The sequence below is a fragment of the Mobula hypostoma genome, chromosome 3 (genome assembly GCF_963921235.1).
Source record: "Mobula hypostoma chromosome 3, sMobHyp1.1, whole genome shotgun sequence".
NCBI lineage: Eukaryota > Metazoa > Chordata > Chondrichthyes > Myliobatiformes > Myliobatidae > Mobula > Mobula hypostoma.
The window spans coordinates 96573338-96589728 of record NC_086099.1 but is presented as its reverse complement, the minus strand read 5'-3'; the positions used below and the strand labels follow the sequence as shown (position 1 = coordinate 96589728).

The following is a 16391-nucleotide window of genomic DNA, read 5'->3' as shown; positions in this document are numbered from 1 at the left end:
CTGCTGGAGTCAGTTATCAAGGATGTGATAACAGCACATTTGGAAAGCGGTGAAATGATCGGACAAAGTCAGCATGGATTTGTGAAAGGAAAATCATGTCTGACGAATCTCATAGAATTTTTTGAGGATGTAACTAGTAGAGTGGATAGGGGAGAACCAGTGGATGTGGTATATTTGGATTTTCAAAAGGCTTTTGACAAGGTCCCACATAGGAGATTAGTGTGCAAACTTAAAGCACACGGTATTGGGGGTAAGGTATTGGTGTGGGTGGAGAATTGGTTAGCAGACAGGAAGCAAAGAGTGGGAATAAACGGGACCTTTTCAGAATGGCAGGCGGTGACTAGTGGGGTACCGCAAGGCTCAGTGCTGGGACCCCAGTTGTTTACAATATATATTAATGACTTGGATGAGGGAATTAAATGCAGCATCTCCAAGTTTGCGGATGACACGAAGCTGGGTGGCAGTGTTAGCAGTGAGGAGGATGCTAAGAGGATGCAGGGTGACTTGGATAGGTTGGGTGAGTGGGCAAACTCATGGCAGATGCAATTTAATGTGGATAAATGTGAAGTTATCCACTTTGGTGGCAAAAATAGGAAAACAGATTATTATCTGAATGGTGGCCGATTAGGAAAAGGGGAGGTGCAACGAGACCTGGGTGTCATTATACACCAGTCATTGAAAGTGGGCATGCAGGTACAGCAGGCGGTGAAAAAGGCGAACGGTATGCTGGCATTTATAGCGAGAGGATTCGAGTACAGGAGCAGGGAGGTACTACTGCAGTTGTACAAGGCCTTGGTGAGACCACACCTGGAGTATTGTGTGCAGTTTTGGTCCCCTAATCTGAGGAAAGACATCTTTGCCATAGAGGGAGTACAAAGAAGGTTCACCAGATTGATTCCTGGGATGGCAGGTCTTTCATATGAAGAAAGACTGGATGAACTGGGCTTGTATTCGTTGGAATTTAGAAGATTGAGGGGGGATCTGATTGAAACGTATAAGATCCTAAAGGGATTGGACAGGCTAGATGCAGGAAGATTGTTCCCGATGTTGGGGAGGTCTAGAACGAGGGGTCACAGTTTGAGGATAGAGGGGAAGCCTTTTAGGACCGAGGTTAGGAAAAACTTCTTCACACAGAGAGTGGTGAATCTGTGGAATTCTCTGCCACAGCAAACTGTTGAGGCCAGTTCATTAGCTATGTTTAAAAGGAAGTTAGATATGGCCCTTGTGGCTACAGGGGTCAGGGGGTATGGAGGGAAGGCTGGGTTCTGAGTTGGATGATCAGCCATGATCATAATAAATGGCGGTGCAGGCTCGAAGGGCCGAATGGCCTACTCCTGCACCTATTTTCTATGTTTCTATGTTTCTATGTTTCTATATAAGCTACAATAAATATTTCCTTTAATACAAAAAAGTGCTTCTTTTCTAAAACAAAAAATATAACTGTACCTTCATCCTCTGGCAGCTTGTACCATTCATTCACCAGTCTCTCTGTAAAAACTGGCCCCTCAGATGGTCTTCAAAACTTTCCTCTGTCACTTTAAATCTGCAACCCCTTGGGTTAGATTCCCTTACTATGGAAAAAAAGTATTTACCCTATTTATGTCCTTTTTACAATTTTATAAACAAGTATAAAACTACTCCTCAGCCTCCTCTGCTCCAAGGACAACAGTCCCAGCATATCCAATTTCTCCCTAATCTCTAGCCCTCCAGTCCAGCAAACATCCCAACGAGTCATTTCCACATACTCTCTAGTTCAATCACAACATCCCAAAGTGCAGTTTAACCAATGTTTTCGACAACATCCCAACGAGTCATTTCCACATACTCTCTAGTTCAATCACAACATCCCAAAGTGCAGTTTAACCAATGTTTTCGACAACATGATGTCCCAGTTCTTGTACCATTTTCCCTTCTAAAGAATCCAAAAATTCTTTTGGGATTCCCGTCAACTTTCCTTGGTCTAGTGAAAATTCACAGTTTGAGCCCTTCATGATTATAACTTCAATATTAAAAGAATACCCAAAAGGAGATTGCCCAGGGAAACTGAATTTCAATTGGAAGTTCCACTTGAAGTGCAAACATAGTTTCAGTATAAAGGCCCCAAACAGTCCTTCCAGGTGAGCCAACACTTCACCTGCAAATCTGTAGGGGTCATCTATTCTGTCTAGTGCCCCCAATGTGGCCTCCTCCACGTTGGTGAGACCCGTCATAAATTGGGGGATTGCTTCGTCGAGCACCTCCGCTCCATCTGCCAAAAGCAGAACTTTCTGTTGGCCCAACATTTTAATTCTGATTCCCATTCCGTTCCAACATGCCAGTCCGTGGCCTCCTCCTGTGCCAAAATGAGGCCACCCTCAGGGTGGAGGAGCAACACCTTATATTCCATCTGGGTACCCTCCAACCTGATGGCATGAATATCAATTTCTCCTCCCGGTAAAAAAAATCCTACCCCCCCCCCCCATTCCCCATTCTGAATTCTTCATGTCCTCTCACCTGCCTATTACCTTCCCCTGGGTCCCCTCCTCACTTTCTCCTATGGTCCACTCTCCTCTCCTATCAGATTCCTTCTTCTCTAGCCCTTTATCTTTCCTACCCACCCCAGCTTCACCTATTTCCCTCCCGCTCCCCTTTTCTTCTATTTCCCACCCTGGCCTCTTACCTCTTCTCACCTGCCTATCATTTCCCCTGGATCATTTCCTCCTTTCAGTTTTCCAATGGTCCACACTTTTCTCCTATCAGCTTCCTTCCTCTCCAGCCCTTTATCTTTCCTACCCACCCTGGCTTCACCTATCAATGTCTAGCTTGTCTTCCTTCCCTTCCCCCTACCTTTTTATTATGGCGTCTTCCCTCTTCCTTTCAGTCCTGTAGAAGGGTTTTGGCCAGAAACGTCCACTGTTTATTTATTTCCATAGATGCTGCCTGACCTGCTGAGTTCCTCCAGCATTTTGTGTGTGTTGCTCAGGATTTCCAGCATCTGCAGAATCTCTTGTGTTTAAATAAAAAGGGCTTCTTCTCCCAGGAAATAGATTTTCAATCAGGTAAAACTACTAGAATCCCACTAATCAGAAGCAATCTGTATCTCAAAAGCATTACTTCTACTGTAATCAAAACTGAACAATACTATCCTGGCAATTTGAGTTGGGTTATATTTATAACCCACTAAGGACAAGAAGAACACGACTGTAAAACACAGGATACAAATCACAGTAATTTCTCCAAGTAGCAGTTATGTACTTATTGTAAATTATTTCTGATTCACGCCAATTAAATTGCTAAACTTGTCACAACATTATTCTCCAATATGTGACCTGCTCGTCATGGTCACTTGGTGAATGAAAATTCACCCCGGTAGAATTCACTACACAAAATTCTGAGAACCCAAATAATCATTGAATTTCTGGAAAAAGTAATAAATCAACATACAACACACATCAAAGTTGCTGGTGAACGCAGCAGGCCAAGCAGCATCTATAGGAAGAGGCGCGGTCGACGTTTCAGGCCGAGACCCTTCGTCAGGACTAACTGAAGGAAGAGTGAGTAAGGGATTTGAAAGCTGGAGGGGGAGGGGGAGATGCAAAATGATAAGAGAAGACAGGAGGGGGAGGGATAGAGCCAAGAGCTGGACAGGTGATAGGCAAAAGGGGATACGCGAGGATCATGGGACAGGAGGTCCGGGAAGAAAGACAGGGGGGTGGGGGGTGACCCAGAGGATGGGCAAGAGGTATATTCAGAGGGACAGAGGGAGAAAAAGGAGAGTGAGAGAAAGAATGTGTGCATAAAAATGAGTAACAGATGGGGTACGAGGGGGAGGTGGGGCCTAGCGGAAGTTAGAGAAGTCAAAGTTCATGCCACCAGGTTGGAGGCTACCCAGACGGAATATAAGGTGTTGTTCCTCCAACCTGAGTGTGGCTTCATCTTTACAGTAGAGGAGGCCGTGGATAGACATGTCAGAATGGGAATGGGATGTGGAATTAAAATGTGTGGCCACTGGGAGATCCTGCTTTCTCTGGCGGACAGAGCGTAGATGTTCAGCAAAGCGGTCTCCCAGTCTGCGTCGGGTCTCACCAATATATAAAAGGCCACATCGGGAGCACCGGACGCAGTATATCACCCCAGTCGACTCACAGGTGAAGTGATGCCTCACCTGGAAGGACTGTTTGGGGCCCTGAATGGTGGTGAGGGAGGAAGTGTAAGGGCATGTGTAGCACTTGTTCCGCTTACACGGATAAGTGCCAGGAGGGAGATCAGTGGGGAGGGATGGGGGGGACGAATGGACAAGAGAGTTGTGTAGGGAGCGATCCCTGCGGAATGCAGAGAGAGGGGGGGAGGGAAAGATGTGCTTAGTGGTGGGATCCCGTTGGAGGTGGCGGAAGTTACGGAGAATAATATGTTGGACCCGGAGGCTGGTGGGGTGGTAGGTGAGGACCAGGGGAACCCTATTCCTAGTGGAGTGGTGGGAGGATGGAGTGAGAGCAGATGTACGTGAAATGGGGGAGATGCGTTTAAGAGCAGAGTTGATAGTGGAGGAAGGGAAGCCCCTTTCTTTAAAAAATGAAGACATCTCCCTCGTCCTAGAATGACAAGCCTCATCCTGAGAGCAGATGCGGCGGAGACGGAGGAATTGCGAGAAGGGGATGGCGTTTTTCAAGAGACAGGGTGAGAAGAGGAATAGTCCAGATAGCTGTGAGAGTCAGTAGGCTTATAGTAGACATCAGTGGATAAGCTGTCTCCAGAGACAGAGACAGAAAGATCTAGAAAGGGGAGGGAGGTGTCGGAAATGGACCATGTAAACTTGAGGGCAGGGTGAAAGTTGGAGGCAAAGTTAATAAAGTCAACGAGTTCTGCATGCGTGCAGGAAGCAGCGCCAATGCAGTCGTCGATGTAGCGAAGGAAAAGTGGGGGACAGATACCAGAATAGGCACGGAACATAGATTGTTCCACAAACCCAACAAAAAGGCAGGCATAGCTAGGACCCATACGGGTGCCCATAGCTACACCTTTAGTTTGGAGGAAATGGGAGGAGCAAAAGGAGAAATTATTAAGAGTAAGGACTAATTCCGCTAGACGGAGCAGAGTGGTGGTAGAGGGGAACTGATTAGGTCTAGAATCCAAAAAGAAGCGTAGAGCTTTGAGACCTTCCTGATGGGGGATGGAAGTATATAAGGACTGGACATCCATGGTGAAAATAAAGCGGTGGGGGCCAGGGAACTTAAAATCATCGAAAAGTTTAAGAGCGTGAGAAGTGTCACGAACATAGGTCGGAAGGGATTGAACAAGGGGTGATAAAACAGTGTCGAGGTATGCAGAAACGAGTTCGGTGGGGCAGGAGCAAGCTGAGACAATAGGTCGGCCAGGACAGGCAAGTTTGTGGATCTTGGGTAGGAGGTAGAAACGGGAAGTGCGGGGTGTGGGAACTATAAGGTTGGTAGCAGTGGATGGGAGATCCCCTGAACGGATAAAGTCGTTGATAGTGTGGGAGACAATGGCCTGGTGCTCCTTAGTGGGGTCACGATCGAGGGGTAAATAAGAGGAGGTATCCGCGAGTTGTCGCTGTGCCTCGGCAAGGTAGAGGTCAGTATGCCAGACTACAACAGCACCCCCTTTATCAGCAGGTTTAATAATAATGTTAGGATTAGTGCGGAGGGAGTGGAGAGCAGAGCGTTCCGAAGGAGTGAGGTTGGAATGGGGACAAGGTGCGGTGAAGTCGAGACGGTTGATGTCCCGTCGGCAGTTGGCAATAAAGAGATCCAGAGCAGGCAGAAGACCAGAGCGGGGTGTCCATAAAGAAGAGGAGGGTTGAAGACGGGACAAGGGGTCATCGGTGGGGGTGGAAGAGTCCTTGCCGAAGAAGTAGGCTCGGAGACGGAGACGGCGGAAGAAAAGTTCCGCATCGTGGCGAACACGGAACTCGCTGAGGTGTGGGCGAAGGGGGACAAACGCGAGGCCCTTACTGAGAACAGAGCGTTCTGCCTCCGACAGTTGAAGGTCGGAGGGGATGGTAAAGACCCGGCACGGATGAGAGCTGGGATCAGAGGGGGGAGGGGGGAGGCTGGGTGTGTCAATGGAGAGGGGAGGGTTGGGGTGAGAGGAAGATGGAGCCTCTGAGGGCCCAGGAGTCGACGGTGGGATCTGAGGAAGACGGGGCTGCGGAGTGGTGGTGGGGGAAGGGGAGACGGGAGTCACAACAGCAGCACATAAAGACCCGGCCTGGAGTTCAAGGCTGGAGTCGCAGTTGGTGGTTGCGCAATCGCTGTGAAGGTGTCCATGGTCGTTGCTGGAGTCCGGGTTCTGAATATGTCCTGAGGTGTTGGAGCCGCCGAGATCAATGGCAGGGGCCGCAATTGAAAGTTCATGCCTGCTAGCGTCAGGGCCGGCAGGCTCTGGAGTCCGTAGATGTAGGATCTTGTGATCTTTGCCTAACACGAAAAATTCAAAAAAACGGCGATTGCAGGCGTGAATCCGACGGAGGATGAAATAACGGGTAGGGCCATTACAGATGGCGAAGAAAGTGTCCCGAAGGTGTGGAAGGGTCTGGGATAGGGACACCAAGTACCTCCTCATGGCGGAGAGCGTCGCCTTCAGAGCTTGACGGGAGAAGCGGCGAGAGGCAGAGTCAATAAAATGTGAGTACCTGGGATCCTCAGAAGGTCCAAATTGAGAGGCTTGGAAACGAATCCTAAAGCCAACTGGAGTAAGTTGGCGACGGAGGCACGTTCCAAGAAAGGATATATGGCTGTGATAGCGAGTTTGAGTCAAACTGTGGTCGAAAAGTTGAAGAGCTGAAGAAATTACAGATGGGGAGCAGTGAGAGATGGTTTCACTGAACTCCCGTCCAAGAGAGGATCTAAACTTCTTCGGTGTAGGCATCACCGGAAGAGGCTTCGCAGTAGTGAATTTAAACGCAAACAACAGGAATTCTGCAGATGCTGGAAATTCAAGCAACACACATCAAAGTTGCTGGTGAACGCAGCAGGCCAAGCAGCATCTATAGGAAGAGGGGCAGTCGACGTTTCAGGCCGAGACCCTTCGTCAGGACTAACTGAAGGAAGAGTGAGTAAGGGATTTGAAAGCTGGAGGGGGAGGGGGAGATGCAAAATGATAGGAGAAGACAGGAGGGGGAGGGATAGAGCTGAGAGCTGGACAGGTGATAGGCAAAAGGGGATACGAGAGGATCATGGGACAGGAGGTCCGGGAAGAAAGACGGGGGGGGGTGACCCAGAGGATGGGCAAGAGGTATATTCAGAGGGACAGAGGGAGAAAAAGGAGAGTGAGAGAAAGAATGTGTGCATAAAAATGAGTAACAGATGGGGTACGAGGGGGAGGTGGGGCCTAGCGGAAGTTAGAGAAGTCAATGTTCATGCCATCAGGTTGGAGGCTACCCAGACGGAATATAAGGTGTTGTTCCTCCAACCTGAGTGTGGCTTCATCTTTACAGTAGAGGAGGCCGTGGATAGACATGTCAGAATGGGAATGGGATGTGGAATTAAAATGTGTGGCCACTGGGAGATCCTGCTTTCTCTGGCGGACAGAGCGTAAATAAATCAACATAATATTTTTTAACCATTCATTGCTTGAAGCATGTGCAATGATGTAGTTTGATGTTATCACAACACGGCCCGTTTTCTTAGACCACAAATGCCATCACAGCCCACCTCCCCACATTATGGTCCATTATGTGGGCGTTACCCATATAATAGTTCTGGCTTACAACATTTTTTCAAATCCCACATTCCTTATTCTGGCAACTATTGGGCAGCCCTGCGCCCAGTAGTCCTTCAGCCACCAAATAGTGAAGTCGCCTGTTCTCATATTTGTGATCCAGACATCCAGGTTGCTCTCCATTAATCCCCATCTACAACTGCTTGTTGGTCAGTGCGTAGAGGGAGGCCAGTCATTTTCATTGTTTGCTAACGTTTTGCAAAACTAGACAGTTCAAATGCGAATTCCTAACTCTCCGTAAAGCCGCACAGCCTTTTGTAATACCACACAACTCCATGCGCAACAAAAGCTGAATTCCTGGAAGGACACGACACCTGAGCTACCGCTATATCCAACTATCTAAATGCCATTAAAAGTGTTAAAACTTTGGATAAATTGATGGCGCTACTGAAGATGTCCAACAGCTTACTGGTAGTTCAAAAGCAAAGGATTTTGATTAAAAACACTACTAATAACATTCTTTTTTAAGTAAATTGTGGTAAACTATCACCGCACACAATGAAGAGGCAAGTGATGGCAAAATGAACTGGAGAGACATGCCCTGCTGCAAAATCGACACACTTGGAGTTGGATCCATGCTGGTTGGAGTGGACGATTCGGAAGGGAGAAGATGGGACAGAGGAGTTCCGATGCCCATCCAACTAGCCTGGGTGAAAGAGTGGATCACTCTAAAGCCGATTTGGAGAGGTCGAGAATGGTTTCTTCAGCAGCAAAATCCAGATCTGAAGCGAATTGCTGGGTGGTGTGTACTACGCCCGGAGCGATTCACCACAGCGAGGCCCAGATCCTTAAGCGAGGTACAATCTGCTGTTCAGACAACCTAAACACCGGCCCAGATAGACTGGGAAGGCAGGTTGTCGAGAGTCGAGCAAGGTTGGATTGCTCAGGGCGCCAAGCTGATTTGGAAAGATCAAAAACAGATTCTCCAGCCGCAAAATTTAGGCCTGGATTGATTTGTTGCAGCTGGGCCCGGGTTCTAGTGCAAGGTTCAGACAATTTAAATGTCGGCCAAGATGGACTGGGGGGGGGGGGGTCCTCTCCCTGCGATGCTAAGACTGAGAGACAACCTCCCATTGCTGTGCTTTGTGTCTGCAAACTTTGCGGCAACTTGCTTTGCTAATATGATGAACTGAATACTGAGGCTTTGGGCCTACTCCAAGACTGCTCCAGGGATTTAGATCTAAGGACTCAATTTAGTTCGGAGTGCTGTTGTTGTTGCTTGCTTCTATTGTTTGCATGAGTTGTTTTGTTTTTCCTCTTCCTCTGTGGGCAGGGGGGTGGGGGCGGTGTTGTTTTTTTTATATATAATTGGGTTCTTTTGGGTTCCTTGTTTTGCAACTACCTGTAAGCAAACAAATCTCAAGGGTGTATAATTTATACATTCGTTGATAATAAGTGCACTTTGAATCTTGAATCTTTGAACCTGCCTTTTTTTACTTACTTGGAGTACAAATTTCCTGAATATCTTACACTTCACTTAATTAAAATGCAGATTACTTATTTCTTTGCAGATTTATCAAACAAATTACTTCAAAACCAAACAAAAATATTGAGTTTTAAAAAGTCAACTGAATCAAATATTTTATTTCAGCTTTAATTTTTTTTTGAAGATCCAATTTAAGTTGAAATGTCAAGGAAAAGAAGGTATGCTGATAACTATACGGTTTCACTGGCATTAATGGATGTGACGAGACACAAAAGCCAGTGTTTTTGTTCGGAAAAATTCTTGTGAACGGAAGTCTGAAGCCAGCAAAACTGACAGAGCATCTCACACCTGTCCATCCTGAAAATGCATCTAAAGATTTGTGGAACACACACAAAATGCTGGAGAAACTCAGCAGGCCAGGCAACATCTATGGAAAAGAGTACAGTTGACATTTCGGGCTGAGACCCTTCAGCAAGACTGGAGGAAAAAAAGATGAGGGGTAGATTTAAAAGGTGGAGGGAGGGGAGAGAAACACAAGGTGATAGGTGAAGCCAGGATGTGGGGAGGAGAGGTGAAGTAAAGAGCTGGGACGTTGATTGGTGTAAGAGAACAAGGCTGGAGGAGGGGGAGTCTGATAGAAAAGGACAGAAGGCCATGGAAGAAAGAAAAGAGGTGGGAGGAGCACCAGAGGAAGGTGATGGGCAGGCAAGAAGATGAGAGAGGGAAAAGGGGATGGGGAATGGTGAAGGGAGGGGAATTACCAGAAGTTTAAGAAATTCACGTTTATGCCATCAGGTTGGAGGCTACTCAGACAGAATATAAGGTGTTGCTCCTCCAACCTGAGTGTGGTCTCCTCGCAACAGTAGAGGAGGCCATGGATTGATACATTGGAATGGGAATGGGAAGTGGAATCAAAATCGGTGGCCACTGGGAGATCCCGCTTTTCTGACTGACGGAGCGTAGGCACTTAGCGAAGCAGTCTCCCAATCAACATTGAGTCTCACCAATGTACAGGAAGCCACACCGGGAGCAGACCACAGGTGAAGTGACGCCTCAGTGAAGGACTGTTTGACGCCCTGAATGGTAGTGAGGGAGGAAGTGTAGGGGCAGGTGTAGCACTTGTTCCAAGCACTAGCTCCAAGGCAGAGTACAAAGTAAATGGCAGGATACTTGGTAGTGTGGAGGAGCAGAGGGATCTGGGGGTACATGTCCACAGATCCCTGAAAGTTGCCTCACAGGTGGATAGGGTAGTTAAGAAAGCTTATGAGGTGTTAGCTTTCATAAGTGGAGGGATAGAGTTTAAGAGTCGCGATGTAATGATGCAGCTCTATAAAACTCTGGTTAGGCCACACTTGGAGTACTGTGTCCAGTTCTGGTCGCCTCACTATAGGAAGGATGTGGAGGCATTGGAAAGGATACAGAGGAGATTTACCAGGATGCTGCCTGGTTTAGAGAGTGTGCATAATGATCAGAGATTAAGGGAGCTAGGGCTTTACTCTTTGGAGAGAAGGAGGATGAGAGGAGACATGATAGAGGTGTACAAGATAATAAGAGGAATAGATAGAGTGGATAGCCAGCGCCTCTTCCCCAGGGCACCACTGCTCAATACAAGAGGACATGGCTTTAAGGTAAGGGGTGGGAAGTTCAAGGGGGATATTAGAGGAAGGTTTTTTACTCAGAGAGTGGTTGGTGCGTGGAATGCACTGCCTGAATCAGTGGTAGAGGCAGATACACTAGTGAAGTTTAAGAGACTACTAGACAGGTATATGGAGGAATTTCAGGTAGGGGCTTATATGGGAGGCAGGGTTTGAGGGTTGGCACAACATTGTGGGCCGAAGGGCCTGTACTGTGCTGTACTATTCTATGTTCTATGCTCTATTGTTCCACTTGCAAGGATAAGTGCCAGGAGGGAGATCAGTGGGGAGGGACGAATGGACAAGGGAGTCACATAGGGAGTGATCCCTGCAGAAAGCAGAAAGTAGGGGGAGGTGCTCCGGGTGTGGCCTCCTGTATATGAGGGAGACCTGACATAGATTGGGAGACCGCTTCACCGAGCATCTATGTTCCATTCACCAGAAGAAGTGGGATCTCCCAGTGGCCATCCATTTTAATACCATTTCGCATTCCATTCAATCTTCCGTCCGGGGACTCACTTTACACCGCACGCTGTCAGAGCAGTGCTGCCAGGATAATCAAGGACATGACCCACCCAGCCAACACACTTTTCGTCCCTCTTCCCTCCGGGAGAAGGCTCAGGAGCTTGAAGACTCGTACGGCCAGATTTGGGAACAGCATCTTTCCAACTGTGATAAAACTGCTGAACGGATCCTGACCCGGATCTGGGCCGTACCCTCCAAATATCCGGACCTGCCTCTCGGTTTTTTTGCACTACCTTACTTTCCATTCTTCTATTTTCTACTTATGATTTATAATTTAAATTTTTAATATTTACTAATTTTTACCTATTTTTAATATTTAATGTTTGTAATCCAGGGAGCGGGAAGCGCAGAATCAAATATTGCTGTGATGATTGTACGTTCTAGTATCAATTGTTTGGCAACAATAAAGTATAAAGTATATGTCAGTCCATTGCCTCCTCTAGAGTCGCGATGCGGCCACACTCAGGTTGGAGGAACAACACTTTATATTCCATCTGGGTAGCCTCCAACCTGCTGGCATGAACATCAATTTCTCAAGCTTCCAGTAATGGCCCCACCATCCTTCCTTTACCATTCCCCATCTCTTTTTCCCTCTCTCACCTTACTTTCTTGCCTGCCCATCGCCTTCCCCTGGTGCTCCTCCCCCCTCTTCTTTCTTCCATGGCCTCTGTCCTCTCCTATCAGATTTTCCTTTCTCCAGCCCTGTATCTCTCTCACCAATCAACTTCCCAACTCTTTACTTCACCCACCCCGCTCCTGATTTAACCCATCTCCTACTGTTTCTCCCACTCCTTCCCCTACCTTTTAAATCTACTCATCTTTTTCCCTCCAGTCCTGCTGAAAGGTCTCGACTGTACTCTTCTCCATAGATGCTGCCTGCCCTGCCGAGTTCCTCCCGCATTTTGTGTGTGTTGCTTGGATTTTCAACATCTGCAGATTTCTCTTGTTTGTAAAGACTCGGGGGGTCTTTTTGTTGTGCAAAGAAAGCCCAATTCGAAAAAGTTGGGACACTTCCAAAACTTGGATTTACCACTTCACAAATCCTTTTCTTGAAGCATCCAATAAAGTTGCTTACTGGATTGCCAAACAAAAGAAGCCCCACTTTAGTAAAGCCATGTGCACTGGAAATGGTCGGGCTGGTCTGTGGATACAAACAGAGGAAAAAAATGGAAGTAGTTCCCTTATCAAATAATGTACTACGTTCTAGATTATAAGATATTTCTTTTCACATTTTGAAGCAAGTCATTGAGGAATTGGGAGCCTCACAATTTCCATTCAGTATGCAACTGGATGAAATACAGACATCTCTCAACGTGGTCAACTCCTGGATTTTGTCCGTTGTGCGCATGCTGACGCCATAAAAGAAGAATTCTTATTTTGTGAGTCTCATTTGGAAACCACAAAGGCCATCAACGTTTTTAAAATGGTAAAACTTTTTATGCCAAACAAAACTGACTGGAAAGAAAAAACTTCACACTCTTTGCACAGATGGAGCTCCTGCGATGCTTGGTAATACATCTGGTTTTGCTTTTTTAATGAAAAAAGAAGCTTCTTATGTCATCGTCACTCATCATTTTTTACACAGACCTGCACTGGCAACAAAGACTCTTCCAACAACCTTGAAAGAAGTTTTGTCCACATCTTCTGGTTTAAAATGGCGCTGCTGAACACGTGCAACAGCTCAATGGTAGTTCAAAAGGCAAGAAATTCAACTGAAAACATCACTAATAACACCCTTTCTTAAGTAAATTATGGTAAACTATCAACATAAACAATGAAGAGACAAGCAAATGCAAAATGAATTGGAGGGATGAACTGTGCTGGTGTGTTGCAGAGTCAACACAGACAGAGTGAGCCATTCGGAGAGGAGAAGTCAAGGCAGAGGAGTTTTATTGCCCATACAACTGGCCTGGGTACGATGTTGGATCACTCTAGGTACCAGAGCCGATTTGGAGAAATCGATAGTGGCTTCAGATTGGGTGGCGAAGTCTAGGCCCAGAGTGAGGCGCTGGACAGTGTGGGCTAGGCCCGTAGCCTTTCGCTACAGTGGTGCCCAGGTCCTAATGTGAGGTATGATGTGCTGTTTCGCTACTCTACACCAATGGATACTTTACAATAGCCAATTAATTTACCAGCCCACCTAGATAGCATTTGGAGAGAACATGGGAACTCCACAGTCCTTTAACCCGTGCGTTAGCACGTGGCCAAGTGGCTAAGGCGTTGGACTAGTGATCTGAAGGTTGTGAGTTCAAGCCTCAGCTGAGGCAATGTGTTGTGTCCTTGAGCAAGGCACTTAATCACACATTGCTCCTGCACGTTTTTAGCCAGAGGCGGTGGTTGGTGCAGTATGGACAAGACAACAACACAAACTGATGCACACCTTTGTTTTTTCACAATGCCAGAAGCAGACGGAGAAGCTCGAGCAACACAGACAAAATGCAGTAGGTGGGTGGGTGGGGATGAAGTAAGAAGCTGGGAGGAGAGAGATGGAAGAGGTAAAGGGCTGAAGAAGGAACTTAATAGGAGAGAAGAAAGGGAAGGAGGGGAACCAGAGGTGATGGGCAACTGAGCAGAAATGGTGAAAGGGTACCAAAATGGGGAATGAGAAAAGAGATGGAGGGAAGGAAAAGAAATCGATGTTCATGCTAGCAGATGCTGGAGATGCTTAATGGAAAGAGAAACAAACCAATGACATTATAGCCAAAGAGATAATGCTTATCTTAGCCGGTCACAGTAGACCGAGCACTTTTATCAGATTGAAGTAGAAAGGATTATGTAAGTGAGAAACCATAAATAGACACTAAACAAATCAGCCATACTTAATTTGTCTAATCCTGGCTTTAAAAAGAAGTGGACTGGTGATGCTCATAAGTAATCCTTCTGAAAATCAGGAACAGAAAAAACTCTTTATTCATGCTAGGAATCTCTCTATACTGTTTTGCAGCTTTTAACAAAATAAGCCCTATTAAGAAAAACCTGCGGTATAACAAGTTGATCTTCTCAGCAACATTTGAAGAACAGTTTATATAAACGTAGAAAATGCTGGAAATACTTAGCAGGTCAGGTGGCATCCATGGAGACAGAAAAATAGTTAATATTTCTAGTGCATGACTTTTGGAATGGGGTGGGTTTATCACGTGGTTGCCCTCACTCCCTCCTCCTCCACAACCTCTCACTCTGACCTCAGAATCCCACACACAGTAATTCCCATTCCATCAGCTCCTGTATACGTTATAACAAAAGTGTCCTCACACACACATCTTTTGCCACTAGCGCAAAAGGAATTTACACCCTCTACCTCGTTGGCATATATATTTCACAATCGTACACAATCACTTTTCCTTGTCAGATTTCTGAATCAGGCAGTGTTGACAACATGGACTTTGCGATGATTTGTCTGCAGATTCTAGACCAGGTTTATTTATACTGCTTTTATTGAAGAAATTATTCTGTGCGCACATGTTGTCACTGGGCAAAAAAATGCACAGCACGAGAGTTTTGCGCACACTGGTCATTAATAGCTTAGAGGGATATTGATTATAACCAAGAGTTATTCACATTGCCTGTTTGCAGGCTCACCACCAAAGCCACTCAGCTCCAGTGTTGCATCCAGAATCCCAAGCCTCACACTCCACAAGGCTGGGGGATTCATTTCCACAAGGAACTATCCCCTACTCTTTTATCATAATTGCCTATAAAACAGATTGGCAATTCCCAATTCAGTATTGGTGGTCAGTTGCCCAGAGGGCCAGTACTGGGATATGTTATTGGGCCCCGCCACAGACTAGGGCCTCAGAATTTCCTGTGGGGAAGCAAGTGCGAGTTACCTGCACAAACTCCTGGCTCAGCTGTTGGGGCTGAGGGTCAACAACACCACGTAATATTCTGACCCACCACCCACCGGCCTGATAAGCACTCCTACCCCATCCGTGCCACAACAGAATCTACTGATCGCACTTCACCACCTTCGAACCCAAGGAACTGGAAACAAGTCGCTCTCGACATCCCTCCCCCCAACAGATTGCCTCTGAGGTAAAGGCATAGCAACAGCCTGAGCCAAAACCAGAACCGTCCCCAGATCAACTGTCCCGAAGGTCCCAACAGAAGGGAACGTGCCGTATTGCCCCGCAGGTAACACTATGAAAACGAGCCTATATAAAACAACTCGACTGGAGCATAGCAAATGTATGAGACATCGGGTTTACAGACAGAATGAATGCCAACTCAAGCGAACTACCGTGATTTTAGTAGTTATTTAAACATATTTAGCAGTTATTAAATTCCCGAAATCCCCCCCCCCAAAAAAAGCCCTAATTTGGTCTTGAGTTGAAATACCACAAAGCAGGTCGGTGATATTTGAACAAATCTAAACTAACCTGTAGTGCTGTCCCCAAATCCTCACACATACCTGCTCCTGCTCCATTTCCACAGACGGACGGAGGAACCGGGAGATGAGTCCGGGCTGTTGGTGGAGCCGGACGAGGCTCTCCGTCCACACGACCGGCCCGTTGGAGCCCTCCAGCACCGCGAATACTTCCGGGTTGGCCTGGCTCTTCCTCTGGGTGAGAGCGGGGCCTCGGTTCCGGGTAGGTCTGCAGGCGGCCCTGCCGCCGCTCGGGCCCCAAGAGAGGTTCCAATTGCGGCGGATGTATCTGACCCCGGGCCGGGCGGCGTTCCCGTTTGCCCCTGTGCTCCACTCAACTCGGGCACAGACGCGGCGAACTATTCTTCACTTTCCAAGTAGTGTTACAGTTTTATGTTAAACAAAGTCGCTTTGAAAAGTATTTTGAACCCAATGTCCTTGCTGCTGATCTGCAACAGACGTTGGTAGAATTTGAACCGTTGTATGAACTCCATAAGGCAATGTTCAGTATTACAGGTTGAGACCTTTTATCCGAAGTGATGTTTAATATTACAGGTTGAACACCCTTTATCCAAAGTGATGTTCAGTATTACAGGTTGAGCACCTTTTATCCGAAGTGCTTGCGGCCAGATGTACTTTTATTGTGGATTTTGGAATATTATGAGATACTTCGGAGATGGGACCCAAGTCTAAATGCGAAATCCACTTACATTACATATGTAAA

General features: G+C 46.8%; 1 protein-coding gene across 5 annotated transcripts in view; it reads right to left on the bottom strand.

The window, feature by feature from the left end:
• Positions 1-16150, bottom strand: part of klhl8 (kelch-like family member 8) — a 51974-nt gene extending 35824 nt beyond the window's left edge. Inside the window, exons 1-2 of one of the 5 annotated variants that reach the window (XM_063043495.1) lie at positions 15713-16150; positions 12335-12445 (exon numbers count right to left, since the gene is read on the bottom strand). The gene's annotated coding sequence lies outside the window, so the exon portion shown is untranslated. Of the gene's footprint in view, positions 1-1446; positions 1572-3423; positions 3535-12334; positions 12446-15712 lie in introns of those variants that run through there. The other 4 variants (XM_063043497.1, XM_063043498.1, XM_063043494.1 and 1 more) reach the window with 4 other exon arrangements.
• Positions 16151-16391: the final 241 nt, after the last annotated feature.